The sequence below is a fragment of the Balaenoptera borealis genome (genome assembly GCF_965194805.1).
Source record: "Balaenoptera borealis genome assembly, chromosome: 5".
NCBI classification, from domain to species: Eukaryota; Metazoa; Chordata; class Mammalia; order Artiodactyla; family Balaenopteridae; genus Balaenoptera; species Balaenoptera borealis.
This window is the reverse complement of record NC_138862.1, coordinates 140,640,697-140,659,222: the sequence shown is the minus strand read 5'-3', so window position 1 is coordinate 140,659,222 and position 18,526 is coordinate 140,640,697.

Here is an 18,526-nt window from a genome sequence, read left to right as displayed (position 1 = left end):
ATTGTCCTTTCTTCTCAAGTGCACATGGAACATTCTTCAGGATAGATCAAATCTTGAGTCACAGATCAAGCCTCAGTAAATTTAAGAAAATTAAAATCATATCAAGCATCTTTTCTGACCACAACACTATGAGATTAAAAATCAATTACAGGGGAAAAACGTAAAAACACAAGCACATGGAGACTAAACAATACGTTACTAAATAACCAAGAGATCACTGAAGAAATCAAAGTGGAAATCAAAAAATACCTAGAGACAAATGACAATGAAAACACAATGATCCAAAACCTATGGGATGCAGCAAAAGCAGTTCTAAGAGGGAAGTTTATAGCAATACAAGCCTACCTCAAGAAACAAGAAAAATCTCAAATAAACAATCTAACCTTACACCTAAAGGAACTAGAGAAAGAAGAACAAACAAAACCCAAAGTTAGCAGAAGGAAAGAAATCATAAATATCAGAGCAGAAATAAATGAAATAGAAACAAAGAAAACAAGAGCAAAGATCAATAAAGCTAAAAGCTGGTTCTTTGAGAAGATAAACAAAATTGATAAACCACTAGCCAGACTCATCAAGAAAACGAGGGAGAGGACTCAAATCAATAAAATTACAAAGGAAAAAGGAGAAGTTACAACAGACACCACAGAAATACAAAGCATCCTAAGAGACTAATACAAGCAACTCTATGCCAATAAAATGGACAACCTGGAAGAAATGGACAAATTCTTAGAAAGGTATAACCTTCCAAGAATGGACCAGGAAGAAATAGAGAATATGAACAGACCAATCACAAGCACTGAAATTGAAACTGTGATTAAAAATCTTCCAACAACCAAAAGTTCAGGACCAGCTGGCTTCACGGGTGTTTTCTATCAAACATTTAGAGAAGAACTAGCACCCATCCTTCTCAAACTCTTCCAAAAATTGCAGAGGGAGGAAATATCCCAAACGCATTCTATGAGGCCACCATCACCCTGATAGCAAAACCAGACAAAGATACTGCAAAAAAAGAAAATTACAGACCAATATCACTGATGAATATAGATGCAAAACTCCTCAATAAAATACTAGCAAACAGAATCCAACAACACATTAAAAGGATCATACACCATGATCAAGTGGAATTTATCCCAGGAATGTGATAATTCTTCAACATGTGCAAATCAATCAATGTGATTCACCATGTTAACAAATTGAAGAATAAAAACCATATGATCATCTCAATAGATGCAGAAAAAGCTTTTGACAAAATTCAACACTCATTTATGATAAAAACTCTCCAGAAAGTGGGCATAGAGGGAATCTACCTCAACATAATAAAAGCCACATATGACAAACCCACAGCCAACATCGTTCTCAATGGTGAAACACTGAAACCATTTCCTCTAAGATCAGGACAAGACGAGGATTTCCACTCTCACCACTATTATTGAACATAGTTTTGGAAATCCTTGTCATGGCAATCAGAGAAGAAAAAAAAATAAAAGGAATAAAAATTGGAAAAGAATAAATAAAACTGTCACTGTTTGCAGACGACATGATACTCTACGTAGAGAATCCTTAATATGCCACCAGAAATCTACTAGAGCTAATCAATGAATTTGGTAAAGTTGCAGGATACAAAATTAATGCACAGAAATCTCTTGCATTCCTATACACTAATGATGAAACATCAGAAAGAGAAATTAAGGAAACAATCCCATTCACCATTGCAACAAAAAGAATAAAATACCTAGGAATAAACTTCCCTAAGGAGGTAAAAGACCCGTACTCAGAAAAGTATGAGGCACTGATGAAAGAAATCAAAGATGACAGAAACCGATGGAGAGATATATCATGTTCCTATATTGAAAGAATGAATATCATGAAAATGACTATACTACCAAAGCAATCTACAGATTGAATGCAATCCCTATCAAATTACCAATGGCATTTTTGACAGAACTAGAACAAAAAATCTTAAAATTTGTATGGGGACACAAAAGACCCCAAATAGCCAAAGCAATCTTGAGAAAGAAAAAAGAAGCTGGAGGAATCAGACTCCTTGACTTCAGACTATACTACCAAGCTACAGTAATCAAGACAATATGGTACTGGCACAAAAACAGAAATATGAATCAATGGAACAGGATAGAAAGCCCAAAGATAAACCCATGCACTTATGGTCAACTAATCTATGACAAAAGGAGGCAAGGATGTACAATGGAGAAAAGACAGTCTCTTCAGTAAGTGGTGCTAGGAATACGGGACAGCTACATGTAAAAGAATGAAATTAGAACACTCCCTAACAGCATACACAAAAATAATCTCAAAATGGATTAAAACTTGAATATAAGACCAAACATTATAAAAATCTCAGAGGAAAACATAGAAAGAACACTCTTTGACATAAATCACAGCAAGATCTTTTTTGATCCACCTCCTAGAGTAATGGAAATAAAAACAAAAATAAACAAAGGGGACCTAATGAAACTTAAAAGCTTTTGCACAGGAAAGGAAACTACAAAGAAGATGAAGAGACAACCCTCAGATTGGGAGAAAATATTTGCAAATGAATCAACAGAAAAAGGATTAATCTGTAACATATATAAATGCTCATGCAGCTCAACATTGAAAAAAAACAACCCAATCAATAAATGGGCAGAAGACCTAAATAGACTTTTCTCCAAAGAAGACATACAGATGGCCAAGAGGCACATGAAAAGCTGCTCAACATCACTAATTATTAGAGAAATGCAAATCGAAAATACAATGAGGTATCACCTCACACCAGTTAGAATGGGTATCGTCAGAAAATCTACAAACAACAAATCCTGGAGAGGGTGGAGAGAAAAGGGAAACTTCCTGCTCTGTTTGTGGGAATGTAAATTGATACAGCCACTATGGAGAACAGTATGGAGGATCTTTAAAAATCTAAAAATAGAACCACCATATGACCCAGCAATCCCATTACTGGACAAATACCCAGAGAAAACCATAAGTCAAAATAAACATACACCTCAATGTTCATTGCAGCACTATTTACAATAGCCAGGTCATGGAAGCAATGTAAATGCCTATCAACAGACGAATGGATAAAGAAGATATGGTACATATATACAATGGAATATTACTCAGCCATAAAAAGGAATGAAATTGGGTCATTTGTAGAGACGTGGATGGACCTAGAGACTGTCATACAGAGTGAAGTAAGTCAGAAAGAGAAAAACAAATATCATATAATAATGCATACATGTGGAATCTAGAAAGATGGTACAGATGAACTGGTTTGCAAGGGAGAAATAGGGACACAGATATAGAGAACAAATGTATGGACACCAAGAGGAGAAAGTGGGAGGTTGGTGGTGGGATGAACTGGGAGATTGGGACTGACATATATACACTAATATGTATAAAATAGATAAGTAATAAGAACCTGCTGTATAAATAAATAAAATAAAAATTTTAAAAAGTGAAATTAATGAACAGAATAAATACTTTGCCATAAGAGATTGAAACTCTCAAAAAGAACTAAACAAAACTTCTGGAGCTGAAGAAATCAAATGAGATGAAGAACACATTAGAAAGCAATGAAAATAGAGCAGATCATATGGGAGAGAGAATTAGCTAGCTGGAAGATAGAAATCTAGAAATGATACAGGTAGAAGAGGAGAGAGAACTAAGCTCTAAAAAATAATAAAGAAATTTTATTAGAATAATCCAATTCCATTAGAAAAGGCAATATTAAGGTAGTGGGTATCCCACAAGATGAAGAGAGGGAGAAGGGAGCAGAGACTTTCTTTAAAGAAATAATACTTGAAAACTTCCCAAATCTGAATAAGAACCAGATATAAAAGTACGTGAAGTTAATAGAACACCTAATTACCTCAACGCAAAAACACCTTATCCAAGGCATATTCTAAGTGTCAAAAATTATGACAAAGAAAGAAGTTTCAGGGCAGCCAGGGGGAAAAGGATGGTAATCTACCAAGAAGACCGCATTAGGCTATCAGCAGATATCTCAGCAGAAACTCTACATGCCAGAAGAGAGTGGAATAGCATTTTCAAAATACTGAAAGCTATAACTGTCAGCCTGGAATACTCTATCCAACAGCATTATCATTCAGTTATGAAGAAGAAATAAAGTCTTTCCCAGACAAAGAAAACTAAGGGAGTTCATCATCAGTAAACCTACTTTACAAGAAATACTGAAAGGAGCTCTTCTACCTGAAAAAAAAATGCAAAAGTATATAAAACTTTGAGCAAGGTGATAAATAGAATCAGAAAATTGAAACTCTGTATCAGAATATCTTGTGAAACACTTTATTATAGCATAAAGTTTAAGGGGAAAAAAGCAGTATAAATAACTATAGCTACTTCAATTTGGTAATTAAATCACAATATAAAAGGAACAATTTGAGGCAACAAAAACATAAATGGGGAAGGGGAAAAGAATAGAACACACACTGACAAATAAAGATAAGATGTTCCCTGCAGAAAAAAGACTGTTTTATCTATGAGACTCTTATACAAACTTCATGATAACTACAAAACATAAAGCTAGAGCAAAGACACAAAACATTAAAAAAAGAAAAAGAAAAAGGAAACGGAGAAAAACATCATAGAAAACCACTAAACTAAAATGATGGACAGAAACACAAGGATAAAGAAACAATGGAGACATGTAACAACCAGAAAACCAAATATAAAATAGTACTAAGTCCTCATTTATCAATAATCACCCTAATTATGTCTGCATTGAATTGACCAATCAAAAGACACAGAGTTGCTGCATGGATTAAAGAACAAGACTCAACTATATGCTGCTTCCAGGAGGTTCATCTCAGCTCTAAAGACAACCATAAGCTCAAAGCAAAGAGATAGAAGATATTACTCCAAGAAAATGGCAGCCAAGTGAAAGTGGGTGTCACCATATTCATATCAGATAAAATAGACTTCAAGCCAGAAAAAGTAACTAAAGACAAAGATGCACATTATATAATGATAAAGCAGAAAATTCATCAAGAAGACATGAGTTATTAATGTATATGCACCTAACATAGGAACACTAAAGTATACAAAGCAATTTTTAACAGATCTAAAGGGGGATATTGTCAGCAACACAATAATAATAGTAGGTGACTTTACCACCCCACTTGCATCAATGGATAGATCATCCATACAGAAAGTCAACAAGGAAACAATGGTCTTAAATGAAACATTAGGCCAGATGTATTTAACAGATTTACTTAGAATAGTCCATCCAAATGCAGCAGAACACACTTTATTCTCACGTGCAAATGGAACATTCTCAAGAATTGAGACACAAAACAAGTCTTAATAAATTTAAGAAAATTGAAAATATATCAAGCATCTTTCCCAATCACAATGGTATAAAACTAGAAATAAACTACAAGAAGAAAGCTGGAAAAATCACAAATATGTGGAGACTAAACAACATGCTACTAAACAACTATTGGGTCAATGAAGAAATCAAAGGAAAAAATTTTTTAAATACCTGAAGACAAATGAAAATAAACATATGACATAGCAAAATCTATGGGATGCAACAAAAGAGGTATTAAGAGGAAAGTTTATAACAATAATACAGGCCTACCTCAAGAAACAAGGAAAATCTCAAACAATCTAAACTTGCACCTAAAGGAACTAGAGAAAGAAAAACAAACTAAGCCCAAAGTTAGAAAAAAAGAAATAATAAAGATCAGAGCAGAAATAAATGAAATGGAGACTAAAACAATAAAAAAGATCAATGAAACAAAGAGCTGATTCTTTGCAAAAGTAAACAAAATTGACAAAACCTTTAGCTAGACTAAGAAACAAAGAGAGAAAGCTCAAATAAATAAAATCAGAAATGAAAGAGGAGAAATAACCAGGGATACACAGAAATAAAAAGGATTCTAAGAGAATGTTATGAATACTTATACACCAACAAATTGGAAAACCTAGAAAAATAGATAAATTCTTCTAATTATAAGCCTTCCAAGACTGAATCATGAAGAACTGGAAAATCTGAAGAGACTAATCACTAGTAAGGAAATTGTAAAAGTAATAAAAAATCTCCCCCCAAACAAAAGTTTTAAGACCAGATGGCTTCATAGATAAGTTCTCCAAAACACTCAAAGATTTAATACCTATTCTTCTCAAATTCTTCCATAAAACTGAAGAGGAGGGAATGCTTCCTAACTCATTTTGCGAGTCCAACATTACCCTGATACCAGAACCAGGCAAGGACAACACGCACACACACACACACACACACACAATTTACAAGTCAATATCTGATGAACTTAAAAGCAAAAATCCTCAACAAAGTATTAGCAAACTGAATACAACCATACATTAAAAGAATCATATGCCAAGATCAAATGGGATTTATTTCAGGGATACAGGATGGTTCAACATTTGCAAATCAGTCAATGTGATACATCACATTAACAAAATGAAAGATAAAAATTATATGGTCAAGTAAGAGAGTAACATTGCTATATATACACTACCAAATGTAAAATAGATAGCTAGTGGGAAGCAGCTGCATGGCACAGGGAGATCAGCTCAGTGCTTTGTGACCACCGAGAGGGGTGGGATAAGGAGGGTGGGAGGGAGACTTAAGAGGGAGGGGATATGGGGATATACATATGCATATAGCTGATTCACTTTGTTATACAGCAGAAACTAACACAATACTGTAAAGCACTTATACTCCAATAAAGATGTTAAAAAAACTTATATGGTCACCTCAACAGATGCAGAAAAGCATTTGACAAGACTAAACACCCATTATAATAAAAACTCAATAAATTTAATATAGGAGTATGTACCTTAACATAATAAAGGCCATATATGATGAACCCACAGCTTACATCATACTCAATGGTGAAAAATTGAAAGCTATTCCTCTAAGATCAGAAACAAGTCAAGATGCCTACTCTCACCTCTTTTATTCAACATAGTATTCTACCCAAAGCAATTAGGCAAGAAAAATAAATTAAAAGGTATTCAGATTGGAAAGGAAGAAGTAAAACTGTCATTATTCGCAGGTTACATGATTTTATATATAGAAAACCCTAGAGAATCCACAAAAAAAACCTATTTGAAATAATAAATAAATATAATAAAGTTTCAGGGTACTATATATATATATATATATATATATATATATATATATATACACACACACACACACAAAAATCTATTTGTTTCTATATACTAACAACAAACTAGCAGAAAAAGAAATTAAGAAAACAATCTCACTTACAATTGCAACAAGAAGAAAAATATACTTTGGAATAAATTTAACCAAGGAAATGAAAAATTTGCACACTGAAGACATTAATGAAAGATGTTGAAAAAGATACAATTAAATGGAAAGATATACTATGCTCATGGACTGGAAGTATTAGTATCGTGTCCATCCTACCCCAAACAATATACAGATTCAATGCAATCCATATCAAAATTGCAATGGCATTTTTCAAAGATATAGAATAAACAATCCTAAAATTTGTATGGAAACACAAACTGAACAGCCAAAACAATCTTGAGAAAGAAGAACAAAGCTGGAAACATCACACTCCCTGGTTTAAAACTACATTACAAAGCTATAGTTATCAAAACAGTATGGCATTTGCATAAAGACAGACACCTCAGTGGATCAGAATAGGGAGCCTAGAAATAAACTCACACATATATGGTCAATTAATTTATGACAAAGGAGCCAAGAATATACACTGGGGAAAGGATAGACTCTTCTATAAATGGTGTTGGGAAAACTGGACAGCCACACACAAAAGAACAAGACCAGACCACTGTCTTATACCATACACAAAAATCAATTCAAAATGGATTAAAGAACTTAAATGTAAGACCTGAAACCATGAAACTCTTAGAAGGAAACATAGGCAGCACACTCTTTGACATGGGTGTTATCAATATCTTTCTGAATATGTCTCCTCAGGCAAGGAATAAACAAATGGGAGTACATCAAACTAAAAAGCTTCTACATAGCAAAGGAAATAATCAACAAAATGAAAAGACAATCTACTGAATGGGAAAAGATATTTGCAAATCATATATTCAATAAGGAGTTAATATCCAAAATATTAAAAAAAAAAATCTCCTACAACTGAACAAAAACAAAAAAACAACCTGATTGAAAAATGGGCAGAGGATTTGAATTGACATTTTTCCAAAGAAGACATACAAATGGCCAACAGGCACATGAAAATATGTTTACCATCACTAACTATTAGGGAAATTCAAATCAAAATCACAATGAGATATCACCTCACACCCTTTAGAATAGTTATAACCAAAAAAGTAAGAAATAACAAATGTTGGGAAGGATGTGGAGAAAAGGGACCACTCAATTACTGTTGGTAGGAATAAATTGGTGCAGCCACTATGGAAAACAGTATGGAAATTTCTCAAAATAATAGAATAGAACTACTATATGCTCTAGCTATTCCATTTCTGGTTATTTTCCCAAAGAATACAAAAACACTAATTCAAAAGTTACATGCACCTCTTTGTTCACCACAACATTATATATAATAACCAAGATATGGAAGCAACCTAAGTGCCCATCAATGGATGAATGGATAAAGAAGATGTAAACACACACATACACATGCACACACACCCACAGGAATACTACTCAGCCATAAAAAAGATGAAATCTTTCCATTTGTGACAACATGGATGAAACTTGAGGGTATTGTGTTAAATGAAATAAATCAGATGGAGAAAGACAAATATCTTATGATTTCACTTATATGTGGAATATAAAAATAATATTAAATAAAATAAAAAGTAAATGAACAAACCAAAGCAAAAAAAAAAAAAAAATGCAAACAAATAAAAAAACCACATAGATACAGAGAACAGAGAAATGGTTACCAGAGGGGAGAGGGGCTGGGGAGAGAGTAAAATGGGTAAAGTGAGTCAACAGTATGGTGATGATGGAAACTAAACTTTCAGTGGTGAGCATGCTATTGTGTACAGAAGTCAAAATACAATGTGGTACACAAGAAACATATATCATGTTATAAACCAATGTTACCTCAATTTAAACAATGAAATAAAATTTACGAGGGGAACATTTGAAGTTTTTATTTCCTTAAAGGAAATAAATCTTCTTTTCTAATCTGAATAGCCTTATCAAAGGTTTATATTTGAGTCTAAATGGTGAATCTGAAATGGAAGCTATTAACAAATCCATAGAACGTCTTCAATGACACTCTATTTTAAGAGTCCCAGTGGAAGAGAATTCGGTTTTAACCAAAAAAAAAAAAAAAAAAAAAGTGAAATAAAAGATGAATTAAAGAAGGACTTTTGAAGAAGAGCCAGTAGATGAGAACCATCTGAAATGTTTGCACAGAGTTATCACTAAGAATATTTTAACTAAATTGTTGTTACATAATCAGCACAATTGCACCCTAAGAGAAGACTATGATTCCATGTGTTCTGACCCTTTAGGGAGTCTGTCCAAATGGGAAATAATTTATCAACGAGTTTAGTTCTTGCTTTCAAATTACCTTCATGCATCACCTCATGGGCATTAAAATTTTATTATTGAGGATTCTCTACGAGTCCTAGACCCTGGTCATTAATATAAATTTCTTCTTAACATCTATAACTTTTGATCCCATTCCATTTTTTAAAATTGGATACACACATACATAATATATTTAGCATGACTAAAGAAAGAGAAGATACTTTATTCTTTAATCTTTCTGTTTTTGACATAAAAGCATAGATTTTAACTTTAAGTTCTGGAAAAGAAAAAAATCTCTCATAATTGAGTAAATCTATAAAGTTTTTTCATGAAAATTAAGGTTAGGAAAATGTTTTAAAAAAGGATTTCTACTAATTATCAAATACAGCAGTAATAAAAAGATATTGAAAAATGAAGTAGGCATCATATATTTCCACACAATTTTAAAATGTCCAGAGGAAACATTAAACCTCATTTTCCAGAATTGAATTGCATAATACAGTGTAGTATGTCCTAAAAAATGTTGTTCCTTCTACTTTTAACATTACTTAATAAACATTTGTTCTGTTAACAAAAGTTGGCATTATATTGACAGAATGAATTATTTCTGTATTACGTACCAATAGAGAGAGGTGGATTTTGTGAAGAAACAAGATAGTTTCTCTCAGTATTTCTCCTGCTGAAGGAATTCTTATCAACATTGCATACATTTTTAAAAGACCATTAACAACTTCAAATGCCTGAAACTAGTTCCCACTTAGGAACAGACTCTTTGACAATGTTAAAACACAAGAGCTACATGCCAGGACAAGGTGAACTCATGTGCACTTTTTTTTTTTTTTTTTAACTTTTTGTTTTGTATTGGAGTATAGTTGATTAACAACGTTGTGTTAGTTGCAGGTGTACCAGAAAGTGATTCAGTTATACATATACATGTATCTATTCTTTTTCAAATTCTTTGCAAAAGAAAACCATCTCGTCAGAATCTACACCATCTACTCCTTCTCAAGTCCTGTTACCAACACACCTCCTAATATGTACTTGGAGAAAATGGGATTGGATCCAACGTTCTAGGTGCTGTGAGGAAGCTTTTATTTATAACTGGTGCCCAGGATCTCAGCAAAATACAAATAAAGCAACTTCACTGTCCATTAGATAATCCATGTGTAAGCTTTTAAAGCAACGTTTTCCTAATTGGCTGATGGTAAAGACTACAAAGAATCTTTCTCACTCTTTCAGAGGTAAACTAAAGGGAATTTTGCTAAAATTTAACAACCCTATAATTTAAATAGATGACCAAACTGTCTAGGACTAGGTTTGGGTATATTTGTATGCTCATGTGCACCAACCAATGGAGATTGAATAGAGAAAGAAAATACAATTTAAAAAATAATAATAACCTTATGGGACAGACATCATCTTCTGTAATGTCCATACTGTGAATGAGTTTTATATGCTGGAGCCTGAAACATATATAGTTTGGGAACTCTTTTTTAAGAAAAATAGTGCAAAATTATAAATACATAATTAGATACGAAAGTAAATATTTAGAATGATAAAAGCTATAATTTACAAACTTGAAAATCTGATAATTACTACTGACATCACCAGTCTGGAAAAACATCTTAAGAATTTTATTATTTAACTGTTTAAAGCTACATATTTTTCTTACAGTTTTTGACTGCATACTCTGCAAACACCTCTTCATATAAAATTTAGAAATATAATTTTAACAGAAAGAATATAGACATAGTTTGACCTTTTTTCTGTCTAGCATGATTAACCAAAAGCATGGCGTAGAAATGCTTCTTTCAAATTTGCAACTGTCATTACTGTTAATGTCATTGTAGTAGGTTGAATTGTGCCCCCTAAAAAATATATGTCTATGTCTTAACCCCTGGTACCAGTGAAAGTGACCTTATTTGAAAATAGGGTTTTTGCAGATGTAACTAAGTTAAGGACTTTGAGATAAGATCATTTTGGATTTAGGGTGGGCTCTTAACCCAATGACTGTTGTCCTCATAAGAGAGACACAAGGGAAGCCATATGAAGATGGAAATAGAGATTGGAGTGATGCATCTAGCAAACCAAAGAATGCTTAGGATGGCCAGAGCCACCAGAAACTGGGAGAGAGGCAAGGAGTAGATTCTCTCTCAGAGCCTCCAGAAAGGACCAACCCTACCAACTCCTTGATTCCAGACTTACAGCCACCAGAAGTGTGAAAAGAATAAAATTTCTGTTGTTTGAAGTCACCATGTTTATGGCAATTTGTTACAGCAGCCCTAAGAAACTAATGCCATTGTGTGCTTTTAATTAAGTTTCTTTTACACATAAAATTTAAGAATTCAGTCATTTCAAGTTTCCTTCTTCAATATTAATCTTAAGTAATTTTCAGATTGATGACACTTGTTAATCAGTTTGTATTAATGCCCTCACTGAAGTGATATATAATGAATTTTATGTTATCTTTTCTGAAAGAGTGCAGTTTCATCTTGACCAAATGGAGTAATCTTCCAGTTACAATTTTGCATATCTGATAATTAGAAGATCTTTTTTTCCTCACATTAGCTTCTGACTTTGTACATTTCATAATTTTGTTTCCCCTCCACCATCCACAACTTGGAGTGGGTACCATAGGATAATTTCATCCAACTATCTGACTCCTCATCCTACACTATCTTTTGCAATGCCAGGTAAGTGGGCAGAGGGGGCATTAGAAGTACCTATGACATAACTGTACACAGAAGTGATTGTAAACCACAAAACTGTTCCACTACTTGTGTCCACTGTTCAACTAACCTCTAGCCAAATCCCAGAAGTGCCCACAGCCACTTCAGCACCACTAGATGTGGGATGACATGTGACAGGAAGGGAGAGTGGAAAGTTACATCAGTTTTTTTTTTAATTTTATATTGGAGTAGAGTTGATTTACAATGTTGCATTAGTTTCAGGTGTCCAGCTAAGTGATTCAGTTATATGTCTACATGTATCCATTCTTTTTCAGATTCTTTTCTCATATAGGTTATCATAGAATATTGAGTAGAGTTCCCTGTGCTGTACAGTAGGTCCTTGTTGATTCTCTATTTTATATATAGTAGTGTGTGTATGTTAATCCCAAAATATGCCTTATTTTAGCAATTTGAACAGAAAAAAAAAATATGATTGTGTGAACACATCGATAGGGTCCTTTCTTGGAAGGAGCCCATGCAAGTGAGGTGTCCTGAATCTTAAGTTTCAACTAACTTCCTAGTAAGTTCATCTCCACATATGGCATGTATTTTCAAAATGTGAAAGTATATCTTCCTTTCTGATTTTAAAAACTTACTCTTAGGTTTAACTGCAGTGAACAGTTTTGGATGCGCATGTTTCCCCTACTCATAAAATGCCCTTCTCCTTTTATCAGAGTGGTGAGCTCTAACTCATTCTTCAAATCTTATTTAATATAATAATTTCTGTAGAAAAATGTCTCTGAATCTCCTGGACAGGCTCATACTCCCAGATCTATTGTCACACATTTAGTATGGTATTTAATTATAATAAAATTTATAACCTTCTTCCCTAACAAGATCGTAAGCTCCTTGTGGACAGGGTCATTTTATTCATCTCTGTATCCCTTTGCATATGCATGGGAAACCCTTGAGGATAGAAAGGAAAAAGCTTACAGTGTAAGGAAGATTAGGCACATCAACAAACAATGAATTCAATACTAAGCAAATATTTACTAAGTATCTACTATGTGCCAGGCACTGTTCTGGGAGCTGGGGAAACATTGGGAAGAAGGCAATCAGTACTAAATGTATTAGAGCTACAGACAAAGAGCAGATTGGGGAGGGGGTCAAAAGTGAGGGAGAAAGCTTGCAATTTTAAATGGTGTTATCAGGATGGGCTTAATCTAAGAAGTAATATTTAAGGAAACACTTAGAGAAGCCAGGAATTAGACCCATAGACATGTAATGGGGGAGAGTTGTAAGGAAGAGGAAACAGCGAAATCTGGTGCCTTAAGATGGGAGCACATCTAAGATCTCTGTGGGGCAACAAGGAAGCCTAACCTTGCTGGAGCCAATTAAATAAAGGTGGCACAGCAGACAGAAGGCTAGAGAAGAAACAAGGTGTGTAGCACTTCTTAGCTGTTTTAAAGACTTAGCTTAATTCTTGAGAGAGTTGGGGAACTTTGAAGGATTTTATCAGGATCACTCTGGCTCGAAAATACATTGAACGCACTCAAACGAGGAAGCAGGAGGAGCAGATAAAAGTAATGGTGGTTTAGGTTGGGCTGGTAGCAATAAATGTGATGTGAAGTAGTCAGATTCTGGATATATCAATATATTTGAAGGTAGAGCCTATAGTATTTTCTGAAGAAAATTTAGAAGGGTAAGAAAGATAGAGGGGTCAGGATGGCTCTTTTGGCCTGAATAAGTAAAGAGATGGGATTTGTCTTTTAACTAATATAGGGAAAACTATGAGTAGAGCAAGGTTTTTGTTTGTTTGTTTTTTAGAAATGTATATTTAGATGAGAATTTAGTTTTAACTTTGCTAAGTTTGAGATACTGAATGGAAGCATTGTAATGGAAATGCTGAGAAGGCAGTTGGAACGCAAGTTGAAAATTGAGGTAGAGATTTGGAATGGAAATATAAATTTGGAAGTCACACAGACATAAAGAACATACTTGCAGTTGCCAAGAGGAAGTGGGTGGAAGAGGGAAGGATTGGGAGTTTGAGATTAGCAGATGCAAATTATTATATATAGAATGGATAAACAAGGCCCTACTGTATAGCATAGGGAACTATATTCAATATCCTGTGATAAACCATAATGGAAAAGAATATGAAAAAATGTGTGTGTGTGTGTGTGTGTATACAACTGAAACACTTTGCTGTACAGTGGAAATTAACACAACATTGTAAATCAACCAAATATCCATAAAATAAATTTTAAAAATTTGGAAGTCATCATAATATAGATGGAATTTAATCCATAAGACTTGATAAGTTTCCCAAAGAAGAGTGAAGAAAAAGGGGGAAAAGTCTGTGGACCAAGCCCTGGGTTGTTCCAAAATTAGGGGTTAGAAGAAAGAGGAGGTATCAGCAGAGGAGACAGAAAAGAAGCAACCAATAATGCAGGAAGAAGCCAAACGTGTGACACTTTCACACTGAAAAGCCATGTGAATAGTGTATCAAAGAGGAGAGAGTGTCCAATTGTTGCTGAAAAGTCAAATGCTACACATAAATTGGGAATGAAAATTGATCACTGTGTTTAGCAACACAAAGGTCAATGGTGGTCTCAAATAGAAATTTTTATGGAGTAGTGGGGGCAAAAGAGTTTAGGAGAGAAAGGAAATAGAAGAATTGAGGACAATTATTATTGACGATTCTCTCAAGGAGTTTTGCTTCAACAGGGAGCAAAGTAATAGGGCAGAAACTAGAGGGGAAGTGGGGACAAAGCAATGATTTTAAGATGAACACTATAAAAGGTTGTGCTGATGGGAAAAATTCAATCTAGAGGTGGGGGAAGTAGTAACACAGGTAGGAAAAGAATTGAAGGAGAGATGTCCTTGAGGAGGGAAGAAGAGATGGGAGCAGTGGAGCAACCAGCCTTGGGTTATTCCCCAAATAATTCATCTGGGGAAGAGGAGGTGAATGTTTGAGGAGAGACAAGAGATGCGCAAGGTTGGTTAAGAGAATGGAGAAATAAATGAACTAATGAAAAATAAATGCCAGGCAGCATTAAAAGTCCACATGAGACCTGTGTTCAGGTCATCAAGAAGATGTATTTTTCTCCATCTATGTTCTGCTACTTTGGGTCCAGGCATAGATTATGGAGAAAATTTGATATAATCAAGATTGTGAATTTGCTGAGTGAGTACCACAAAATAAGAAAATGGCAAGGAAGTTAGACATGTTGAAAAGAGATTGAATATAACTGTTATCCGTGAAATTTAAGCCATACAAGGAGAGGAATGAACACGTCAAAGGAGCAACGGATGAGGAAAATCAGTAGAATGAGTAAATTGGAGGTCCCAGTAAAGTTGAAAGATTTTTAGTCAGGATAAAAGTGAGCTGGAAGATGGACCTAGAGACTGTCATACAGAGTGAAGTAAGTCAGAACGAGAAAAATAAATACCGTATGCTAACACATATATGTGCAATCTAAAATATAAAATAAAGTTAGGAAAAATAAAAAGTGAGCTGGAGAGAAAGGATTGTTATCAAAGAGTGTGATGCATGAAACAGAGATTACAGAGAAATTGTAGATATTCATGATGCAAAGTCCAAGGCATGATCCTGGGAGTGGCTCAGATAGGGGAGAGGAGAAGAGTGTAAGGAATTGAGAACTCAAGGTTCAGGAAGGGTCATCTGTGCATATATTAAATCAACTGAATTGAAATAAAGAACAGGAGTAATGTAGATAATGAGAGTAAGCCAGGAGCTAGAAAACAAAGAAATCAGGAGGAGTGAGCCAGGCAGTGAACAGAACAATGAGGAGCAGGGGATGATTTATAGTGCAATGACATGATGTTCAAAGCTGGGAATTTTTACGGATGATGGAGAAATAATGATTAAAGAAAAGTAGCAATGCAGCACAAGGAGGACACCTAGTAACTCCAGGCTCAATGAGAGAAAACCGGCAGTTAGAAGGAGAGACACAACCTGAGAGATCTACGGGGGAAGCAATGTCTTCGGGTATAGCCAGGTTCAGTTAGAGTAGGAAGGTACAAGCAAGGTACACATTAGAATAGACAGGGAGATGAGTTGACATTGGACCACAGATTTCAAAAGGCGGAATGGAAGAGTTTCAGAGGTTAGGGAGAGAAGAAAGATGGGGTAGAATAAAATGATATGCAAAGTCATAGAATGATTAAATATTGATGAAGAAAGATTAGTTGAGAGTCTAAGGCTTTTTATGGTGGCCCACAAACGGGAATAAAGTGCAAAATAAGGTAAATCCTAGTGGATTCAAAGCAGATAATAGCAGTAGATACTGTGAAGGTAATGTAAGTGATGTTAAGAGGTAGCAGGTGAAAAAGATAAAAATTAAAATTAAAAAAAAAGAGGTAGGGAATGTAAATTGATACAGTCACTATGGAGAACAGTATGGAGGTTCCTTAAAAATCTAAAAATAGAACTACCATATGACCCAGCAATCCCACTACTGGGCATATACCCAGAGAAAACCATAATTCAAAAAGATACATGCACCCCAATGTTCATTGCAGCACTACTTACAATAGCCAGGTCATGGAAGAAACCTAAATGCCTATTGACAGACAAATGGATAAAGAAGATGTGGTACATATATACAATGGAATATTACTCAGCCATAAAAAGGAACAAAATTAGGTCATTTGTAGAGATGTGGATAGACCTAAAGACTGTCATACAGAGTAAAGTAAGTCAGAAAGAGAAAAACAAATGTCGTATATTAATGCATATATGTGGAATCTAGAAAAATGGTACAGATGAACCAGTTTGCAAGGCAGAAATAGAGACACAGATGTAGAGAACAAACATATGGACACCAAGGGGAGAAAGCAGGGGTGGTGATGGTGGTGGTGGGATGAATTGGGAGATTGGAATTGACATATATACGCTAGTGTGTATAAAATAGATAACTAGTAAGAACCTGCTATATATAAAAAAAAAATTAAATAAAATTCAAACAAACAGAAGAGGTAGCAGATGGAATATTAAAAGGGCAATAACAACCATAAGAGATTAAAGTCTATAAAAATTCAGAAGAGTACAAATTATCTCTCTTTCCTTTAAGATGCATAGGGAGCATGAGTTATCTGAACTAATTCTCGTTGCCTAACCTTCCTAAAAGCAACAACCTGTGGGACTCATCACTAGGTGTGGCATCAGGAATAATAGATCTTTAGCACAAAGTAGCCACCTCATATCTGACTGCTCTGTGCTAGGCTAGTGCCAGCACAAAGATAATATTATGCTTTTAATTGTGTTTTTCAATTCTCCTTTTAGTGAAGAGTTGGTAGAGAGGGGTATGGGACATATCCCAAAGAATAGTGTGTTATCTCAACAATGAGAAAAGGTAACATGGAATCAATCCAGATATACTTTGTGTTAAAAATAGACTAGTTTGGCAGTTGGTTGTTTGGTCCGAGGTGTCCTAGTGTTGGCACCTACAAGCTGTTGGGTGGTGCTGGGTCTTGGTGCTGGTGACCTGGGATGTCACCAGCACAGGCAGTGTTCATGAGGCTGGGTATTCCCCAGTATGTCTGCCACCAGTGTCTGTATCCCTGAGGAGGGTCACAGTCACCACCACCGCCCCCTGCCTCTCCAGGAGACTCTCCAAGACCAGCAGGTCCCTCTCCTTCAAAAGGAATATTTTCTTTTAAAAAATCTCAAGAGATGGAGGAGGCAAAGCGCATAAATGAGCATCATTAGTATTTCTAAGCCAGCTTACCATATATCTGAGTTCAGAAGATGTGAAGATACTTTTCTATTACTGAGTTTTATATCCCCCATTCCACCCCACCCCCAAGCAGAAAGGTTTATAAGGCCTTTCACATCCCAGGGCAAATCACTACATTAAAACTTATAATAGCTAAGGCATATGGATTTCTTTTATAGAAAGGAGAGAGGACTATTTGTGAATTCAGGATATTTACAGGCAAATCTATTGTAAGAGATTTTACCAATGAAAATTAAAGATCTGGAAAATGATCTCCTCTGGACCTATATTCTCAAGTGAAGATTCTCCCTTCAGCACACTCTAATCATATGCAAATACTTGTGACAAGTACAAAATAGGGGAAAAAATGTAATCCTTGCAAAGGAGATAAAAACTGTGTATTGAATTTTTTAAATCTTTCTATAGCTGTGAAATTAAAACTAAGATTTCTAGATCAGGATGGCAATAAATATTGTCCAAATTTATATCTGCATATATATATATATATATATATATATATATATATATATATATATATATATGTGTGTATATATATATATATATAACTTTGAATACATGAATCAGACTTAGTTTTGAGTTCAGTGATTCTTGTCCAAAAGATT